An 8,828-nucleotide genomic window follows, 5' to 3' on the forward strand; every position below is an offset into this window, starting at 1 on the left:
ATGAGGGCCTTGAAAAAAAACCACAAAACTTGAAATTTTTTGCCTCATCTAAGTCAGTGTGGGTTTGCCAGTGCTGTTTACTGAGGCAGCACTTCATGCAGAGAGAGAAAACTTGGATTTGATCATGAAGTGAATGAAAAACCACTAGTGTAGTAGGAGACAGTGATAGACACAAACATTTCACTGTTTATGTGGAGTGCAGAGTCTGGTGGCCCTTGAAAGACAGAGATTGGCTTCAAGTCTGCCTTTATGCAAGCAAGTCTGATAGCTTTTACATGAAAGTATTAGAACAAGATATGCTTTTGCTCTGCAGGGACATAACACACTACCCCATCCAGTCATCCCCCCAGCCTTGCGTTTTTAAGGAAAAGCAAGGCTGGACGAAGCCTCACTGGGTTTGAAACGATGAAAGTTATTAATTCACAAATCTTTAGCTTTAATGCAACAGTGCAGCAGACTGTTCCAAGTAGTAAGCACAGTGCATGCTTAAACAGCAAGACTACAGAGCTGAGTTTGTATACATTTTACAGTGACATTCTTGAGGTTTTTTAACCTACAACATACAAGTAACTGAACTTCAGAAACGAACAGTGTAACCAGTACATACTATAGCAGCAGTTCCTCAAACACCTATTAGCATGTGTTGACAGTTCTGAAAGGAAGGCTGTTGAGCAATTACGCTGGGAAATAAACATTGCCTAACCCTAAAGAGTAACCACAAGAACAGAAAAACAAGTGGTACTGGCAGCTAGTGTCTGCCTCCCACAGCACTGATCCCTAACTACTGAAATAAAAAGACTGGAAGTCCCCTGAGGAAATAACTGATATTGAAATAACTTTCTTATATCTGTATAGTCTGCAGTTCAAAAGTCTGGTAACCACTTCCACCTCATTACTCTCCACTCCAGAAACTCTGGCTACTAGCAAATACATTGTCTAAAAATACACTGTCTCTCAAAAACTTTCTACTAAGTGTATTTAAGAGTAATATGGGTATGATCTTAGAGTCAAGCAGAAATAACTGCTTATTCTAATGTTTGGATTCACGAGCCTGGTAGACACAAACATGTGGCCCTGTTGTATCTTATTGCAGGGCTTCCATACTGTTATTTCCTTGTCACAAAAATTCCAAACCTTCTTGGTGTTTCTCGTGGGCACCTCCTCAGAGCACTGACTCTTTCCCCTTCACAATGTAGCCAACTGACTCCAGTTTCCTTCTCAAGCAGCCACCCTGCTCTTTTATAGCACTCTTCTTCTCACCGGTTCAGCTGTGGCCTGTTAAAGTCAGGCCTGTTCCTAATCTTTGATAATTGGCCCAGCTGCAACTCCTTAGGGGTAAGATTACTTTCTATACTACCTTTATTTTCTTATATTCTATCCCCCTACAGGCCCAAAATGGACAGCAGCTAGAATCTATCTGGAAAATTCTGACTAAGATCATGGAATTTTGAAACCTTTTCTCAGAGAAAACCACCAAGTATCATACTAGTTAGCATCCTTTACCATTAAGATGTTATGCTGGAGGATAAATGGTTTGGCTTGAGGGGAATAGAGAGGGCCAGAAATCAACAAAATCTCTTTGCCCTAGTTCTTTTTCAAGGGTTGAGATGAGCTTGTCTTGTCACTTTGATATGCTGAATAATCTTGAGAATCATCCTCCTTGGAAAGAGAACACTTCAGTGCGAGGCATCTGGAAAGGAACACGTGCCACATGGAGATGAAGGATCAGTGAACCACACGTGGTGATATGTACTGGACATGGGGCAAATGTGCAACATGGCCTCAGAACATTTCTGCTTGATACTCCCAGCTAGAAATAAACAGCAAATGTAACAAGGGAGACTCCCAGAAATTCCTTTCTACCTGAGTATTATGCAAGCTCTTCAGAGGTTAAGAGCTGCTTACCTTCAAACCATAGAGTGAGATGGTAAACCTGAGATTCAGCAGCACATCTAGTTCTTGGCAGTAAAAAAGAAAACATGGCATGGGTTGAGCAGCTCTTCTTTCATTTGTGATTCTATATTTCAGATTGCAGAGAAGGATCACATTCCAAATCCTCAAACAGTTTTAATCCCAAGCACCTTCTGGCCAAACAAAAGTCTCTGGACATGCAATCGCCCCCAGGCTTTCAAGGGTCAGATTCACTAAACCCACCATTGTATTATAGTGTCTGGAATGGAAGACACACAGAACATAGTGCCCCTCTACTCCCCAAAACAGCACCAGTTCAGCCTTTACTAGGAGGGAACAATTCTCACTGCCCACAGCTCATTCACAGATGAAATGTGAGCATCGTGCATGCAACCAACTTGCACACTTCCACCACTCAGCACACAAAAATTATCCAATTGGTGAGGATGATCCTCCATAATGACACCGGCCTGTGGGAGAAAAAGAAATGTGAAATAACCCTGTGCTGTACATTCAAATTTCAGCCAAGAGTAAAACTGAAGTAAATGGCAGGAGTTACATGTTTGCTATGACGCATGAAGCCAGAGCTAGAAGAATTGCCTCTATTCAGTGTCTCAGCTTTAGAAACCAGGAGTAGATAAACAATTAGACAATGGGTTTGGTGTAGAGTTTCACTGCACCGAGTCAGAAGTGGTGGGGATGTATAGATTAGTAGTCTTGGAGAACCCACACTTGCATGAGGATGAACTGTAGCACCATTAGTGTTGATCCATGAGAAACAAAGAAACCTGACTGAGATTGAAATGCACTCCTTTCCCAAGGCATGGATACCACTTACTTCAAACCACCTGGAATGCCTGCTACAGTTCTTCAATGCCAGCATTAGACTAAACTGCATGGAGTAGTAAACACAGGGAAAACACATTCTACACGCCCTTTGATGGGCTTTGGGGCAGGGGTGGCCAAAGAAGATTTCTGAATTTAAGGCCTTGGCAAGTACAGTCTTCATCCAGGCTCGACTGCAATTGTGACTGCCTACTTTATTCACCAATTTCAGTAGACACTGGCCTTCCTCCAGGTACTGATGGGGATTTTTAGGCAGTTTTCCCTTTCCAGCAATACCCCTCATATGCCTCCAGCAGCCATCCTGGGCCTCTGCAACAGGGCCACTTGCTGCCCTTCCTGTCACAGCACTGCCAGCTGAGGACTCCTGTTTTATCAAAATGCTGGGACTTTGGCCAAAGTTTTTAGCTCCTCCTTAAACAAGCCCTCAGCTTCAGGTATCACACTCTCAATAGCACATGCTATAAAAGATAACAGTATAAAAGTAACCACCTTAGCTTGTTTGGTGCAATCTGTGAGTAGCACTTCTCAAACCCCCTCTTGTCTTCCTGCTGCTGAACACCTGCAGCAGAAGCCACAGTATCTCTGCAGTGAGTCCTGCCTGTACCTGGGAGGAATAGGAGATTTCCCCTTAATAACATGACATTTAATTTCTGGGGTATCCTGTGCTTCACTAATAATATCCAGGCAATGCAACAGTTGCTTGTCTAATTTGTAGTGCTCTCTCCAGCATAGTTACTCTGCTTTTAGCAGCCTCCTTAACTATCAGGGGGCAGGTTCGAGTTCTGAATGAGGCTTGTGAGTGCTGTGCATGGCAGGTGCTGCCTAATTGTGTGTGTTTGTGCCACAGCTGCCAGTGCTGCTCTGTCCAGCTGAGCACGCCAGGGCTCATCTGAGCCATGATTGTGGTCAACAACAGCCCAGAACAAGGGACTGCTTGTTCCACAGTGGTGACAGCAAAACACCATGGGGTAAGGCTGACTGTTTAACAGTTTTTCATGATTTTGCATAGCATAAGTGCTGAACAAAGCACAGTGGGTGAGGGACATGATGTCATGCATTTTCCAAGAAACCTAGATATTAAAAAATTCATAATAAATGCCTTCACTGAGTAGGATGCTTTTTGGGGAACCAACTGGGCCTTTCTGATAACAGTGTATTTATTCCATAGTGCAGAACTGCCATGCTGTATCTCAGAATAAGAGAAATAACATCATGATATAGTCTCATTCAGTGACTTTGGACGTGTTTGTGTCCTTCTCCCATAACTGTCTCATTTTTCAGGTGTACTATGAAGGCTGAGGCCTTGCAACAGAAATCTTGTGCAGACAAAGTAAGGATGCAGGCTTAATTACTTCTTGCAGTAACTAGTATAATGCCATGACAGCACTTGTTTGTAAATTATAAACATTCATTTAATAAGTAAGGTAAATTTTATTTTCATTCTTTGTGTTTCAATGTTGTAACTTGCAATACCTTTCAGAAATAATCCCATACAGGCAGTTCAGATTAGAATATGACGATACTTAACAACATATGGAAATGCTTTACTGATTATATAGTGAAAATATTAAATAATACACTTGATGCCATTGTTTGGGTGAAAAGTGAAAAGTGAAAAGCATTACAGTGCTGAGAGTCAGAGCACTCACCTTCTAGCTGGAGCTCACAAAACCCACAGAAGTGAGGAAGATGCCTGTGTATTTCAAAGTAGCTGCACAAAGACAGTGTTGACTCTAGAGCTCATCTCTAAACAACAGATTTTCTCTGGGCTAGGGGATTGCCCAGGTGAGAAACCTGCAAATGAGGAAGCAATAAACACAATGAGGCAGCTAACAGCAGCTGACCCTTAGTGAAAGGGCAGGTGAGTTGTGGTTTCATTTGGGCAGGAAGGAGTCCACCAGGTGCTCACCTCAATTGGGGTTCTGCTTTTCCAGTCTTCTGCCGGCCACCGGTGAGGCCTTTTTACCTCTCAGGTCTGGCTTTTTTCCTTGAAGCTGTGCTCCAGCCAGCATCCCTGTTTTGGAAAGAGCTGTATTCAGTAAGGGCTGCCTAATTCTGTCCTTAAGGTCCACCAAAATCAACAGTATTTTTCTGAAGCAGGACCTTAGAGTCCTCACACAGGCAGGGAGTAGAGCTGGTGATGCTGCACTCACTGCATGGGTGCAGCTCAAATAAAGAGCATCCAGAGAAAAGAAATGTTTAATAAGAAAAACTAAGGCAAATAAATTCAAATAGGGAGGAAACAAAGAGGGAGGGGGAGGAGAAGGCTTAGTATATAAAGGACAATATCAGCAGCAAAGAGTCACTTTGAGATACTTAGTCCAAACACTATCTATCCTAGGTTTGGAAACCCTCTCTGAATTTCTCAAAGCTGTCTTCAGGAGATACATCATATTTGTTATGGACCATGCACCATCTTTTGTCAAGATTACTAGAAGGACTTTATGTAAGTAGTGAATGACATAATTAAAAACACAAAAAGCATTCTTAATCTGAGTGGACAGTGGGGCAAGGTTACAGGGTTCCAAGGGGGCCCTTCCCAACCCTGGAGGTCATTGCTTGTAACCCAAAGAATTAGCTGTGCTGTACAAAGTGTCCATTGTATTCTGCACACACACTGTTCCTGCACATTTCTAGGGATGTAATACATTGTAGGAAGTAAATGGCACAATTACAGACAAAGCCTATGGAGGATGTCTTGGAAAGGATTTGAGCAATAAAACATCACACTCTTAATTAGTATGTTCCATGTAGTAAATAAAGATCCTCTGATAACCAAGAGAGCAAGAGAGAGAAGGCTGTGAAAGCTTGACTGTAAATTTTGCTTAAGCAAAAACTGCACTTACCTTGTGGGAATATTTCCTTGTGTGAATGGTTTATGCAGTATTAAGAATAGGGAAGTCCTACAGTTTTGTGTTCAGGGGGGAAACTGCTAGAAGAATCTCATCTCTCTCATTTCCTGCTAGAATAGGCTCATCTTTCTTTAATTCTCCAATTTCTTTTTAACACCCCTCTTGCCCTTCTGCCATAACGCAATTTAATTTAGATCTGATTAAGTATTTGCAGAAGCGCATCTTTCCAGCAAGAAAACCCAGGTGGAAACCCCAGGGCTGTGGGTCAGAGACAGAAGAGGAACAATTAGCACAGTGGAGTTTCAGCATTCTGTTGCATCTGTTATATAGATTATCCACAAGTAACCCATCAACTAAGACTACCTGTTTAATTCTCTGATAACAGATTTCAGGCTCTTCAGAAAAGTTCTTCAAGGGCTCTTGTCTTCCAGGAAGCCTGGGACTTCTGGTGTTTGGAGCAGTGCAGTGCTGGTGGTAGTTGTTGTCTGGGGGAAAGTCCCATCTGCTACAGATCTTGCCATTAAAAAAAGCAGGAGACTCAGCTGTGTCCCCATTCAGCAGGTGCTAAGTGAGGCTGAGAGACAGATAGGAGAGAAGGTAGTGGAAAACATTTGTCTCCTAAAGACCTGGGTGTGGAACACAGGAAGTTTAGTTTTCCAAGGAGGCAAGTGAAGAAGGCTGGTTGTGTAAGTGCTGGAGTGGAAGAAGGCTTGCTCCTTTCAGAGCAGGCCTCTTGGCTAAGAGAAAAGGGAGAGCATCTGGTGCTTGGCTTACCTGCAGCGAGAGGAGAAGGTGAGTAAAGGGCTTGGAAAGGTGGAACAAATGTCTTTGATTTTTATCAGCCTTCTGCCCGTTACTTAATTTAGCTGGTAGCCATCAGTGAGGGGAAAAGGGTAATTTCTCAGGGGAGCAGAAGATGAATCATTTGTTTTGCTGGTTGCCATGACAATCCCCAGAAGTATTTTAGGAAACCAACATTAAAATGTTGAAATGAATAAAGAAGTGAGTGGTGTAGGGCAAAACTTGCTATCTTGCTGCATTTCTGTATTATGTGCATTACTAGCTAGTCTTGTGCTGGTTTTGAATATGTTTGCCAGAAATTGACAGCCTTTTGAGTCCTTGGTTCTGTAGTAAGACATATGTGAATGCAGAGCCTTTGAGTCTGTGGTCCTCCATTCACTGCCCTTTAGGAAGGCTGGGAGCACAAGGGCTACATAATTTGGCCTTTCTTTCTTTTTTGTATATAGGGTAAAAATTTAAAAACCACAGTAATTATTTACCTTCCCTTTTGACATAATATCTTGGGATTTCCACTGAGATTAAACCCTCAAGCTGTCAATTATTTTCAGAAATAGTTTATATTCTAGACTAATAGAGTGTGGGGGGAGGGGACAAAGATTTTGCATTTGGGACACCCTGGGACGAAGCAATCAATCATATGTAAACCACACCTTTTGTTCCAGAAAGTTCCCTGTTCCCCACCTTTCAATTGGATCTCTCCCTAAACACCCTCTCCCCATTTCCTTATTGGCGTACCCCAATCACATCAACCTAAGCCCACCTCTGTACCCCCTTCTTAGTGGTCAAAGGGCACCTCTGAGCCCACCTCCTCCTTCCCCCTTAAAAAACCCATTCCCGCCCAGGCTTGGGGCTCGACACCCTGCCTCCAGTACCCTTCAACGGAGCTGCACCCCGTTTTCCCTCCCCACCTGTGCCCTCAGACTACCCGACATTAAAGCCTGTTGGAACACACTGGAGTCTCTGAGCCCTCTCTGTCTGGCTGTGCTGTCTTGAACCATCTGGGGCTGCGCGTGCGTGTGATCGCGGCTGGAGCGCTCCGTGGCGAAACACGCCCGGGAGAGGTCTGCCCGCACCCACCCAGTTTCGGGGTCTCCCTCAGCTAGCCGGACCCTGAAAACCCGCAATAGAGGGTTACAGGGAATGATTCTTATTTTCACACGTTCTTTGTAGGATTCATAGACGAAAGAGTAACAAAAACAAGAATTGAGATTTCTGATCAACTTTGTACCTATGGGTTGTGATGCATTTTGTTCCTTGTACTGCAAGTGAGAGCAGGCAATTCTTAGCAGGTTCTGACAAATGGCACATGCAGTGAGAAGAGAGAGGAGGATAAAACATTATGAGAGGGGCTGCCAGTCAGTACAGCAGCTTTGTGCAATGCATTTCAGGCCACTTGGTCATGAAGAGTTGTTCTCTTGTCACCTGTGACAAGGAGCTCCTGCTTCACCAGGAGCAGGTATGACTGGCAGTCGGATGAGTGCAGACAAGCCAGCAGGAGTGCACTTCAGCAAGGGAAGGAGTAAAAAAGTCAATGAAGATCTGAGAGTACCTGTAACAGAGCAGAGCTAAGAGCTAAGGAGCAGAAAATGGCACTCAAAGTGAAGGATTTGGGAGATTATTGTTTGAGTATTGCAGGTCATACATCCATTTAATGGATGTATGTATGATCTGTCCTTTTTCCTCCTGTCCCCGGAGCAGGTAGCAGTAAGTAGCAAGTACCTAAGGAGGGATACAAGACAAGCTAAATAGGTTTCACGTTCACAGTTTCAAGTCTGTAATTGAATCAGATGTTCAGATGCATGGGTCTGACTGTGTAACACTGAATTAATTGTATAAAGTATTTGTATCCTTCTCCCCCATCTCTTATTACCACTCTGTTCTGGTTTGAATGCAAAACCAGTGAGAGAATCTAAGTCAGAAATACAATTTATTAGGAAAAGGAAAAAAAAAAAAACAAATACATGCAAAAATACAAAAGAAAAACCACTGACAGAGTCAGAATACAACCTGACACCCTGCTAGTTAGGGTGGTGGCAGCAGTCCGGATGAAATGGTCTTGTTGAAGTGGTGATCCTGTAGAAACCATCTGGTAGCTCTTGTCCTCTGGAAGACCAGTGGGTAAGGGTGGCCATTCCTGTGGGAATCAAGTGGAAAGACTGTTTGTGGTGTCCCAAAACCCAGATTATATCCAGCTGGGGATGCTTAGCTCCTCCTGCCCTGGGCAGAACATCTTGCAATGGGCTCAAATTGTTCTGAGTCATGCGGTGGTTCCTTGATTACCCGTTGAACAGAAATGGCTCCTGGAGGGAGTCATCTCTGAGTCATGTGGCAAGACATGGATGGCCCCGTTAACAGGAGATAAGGAAAAAACGATGCCCCTCCCGGTTTCAGTAGCTCTTGAGGATGGGAACAGAATAC

At 43.6% G+C, this 8,828-nt stretch overlaps 2 long non-coding RNA genes across 2 annotated transcripts; both read right to left on the reverse strand.

Annotated features, from left to right (window-relative positions):
- Window positions 1-2,311: 2,311 nt before the first annotated feature.
- LOC118690847 (uncharacterized) lies at window positions 2,312-4,442 on the reverse strand. Its single transcript, XR_004980906.2, has 3 exons — window positions 4,407-4,442; window positions 3,247-3,361; window positions 2,312-2,381 (listed from the first exon to the last, which is right to left on the reverse strand). It is a non-coding gene; the product is annotated as an uncharacterized LOC118690847 (long non-coding RNA).
- An 8-nt stretch (window positions 4,443-4,450) lies between these two features.
- On the reverse strand, window positions 4,451-6,760 carry LOC118690846 (uncharacterized). Its single transcript, XR_004980905.1, has 3 exons — window positions 5,973-6,760; window positions 4,667-4,771; window positions 4,451-4,551 (listed from the first exon to the last, which is right to left on the reverse strand). It is a non-coding gene; the product is annotated as an uncharacterized LOC118690846 (long non-coding RNA).
- Window positions 6,761-8,828: the final 2,068 nt, after the last annotated feature.

The sequence above is a fragment of the Molothrus ater genome, chromosome 13 (genome assembly GCF_012460135.2).
Source record: "Molothrus ater isolate BHLD 08-10-18 breed brown headed cowbird chromosome 13, BPBGC_Mater_1.1, whole genome shotgun sequence".
Taxonomy (NCBI): domain Eukaryota; kingdom Metazoa; phylum Chordata; class Aves; order Passeriformes; family Icteridae; genus Molothrus; species Molothrus ater.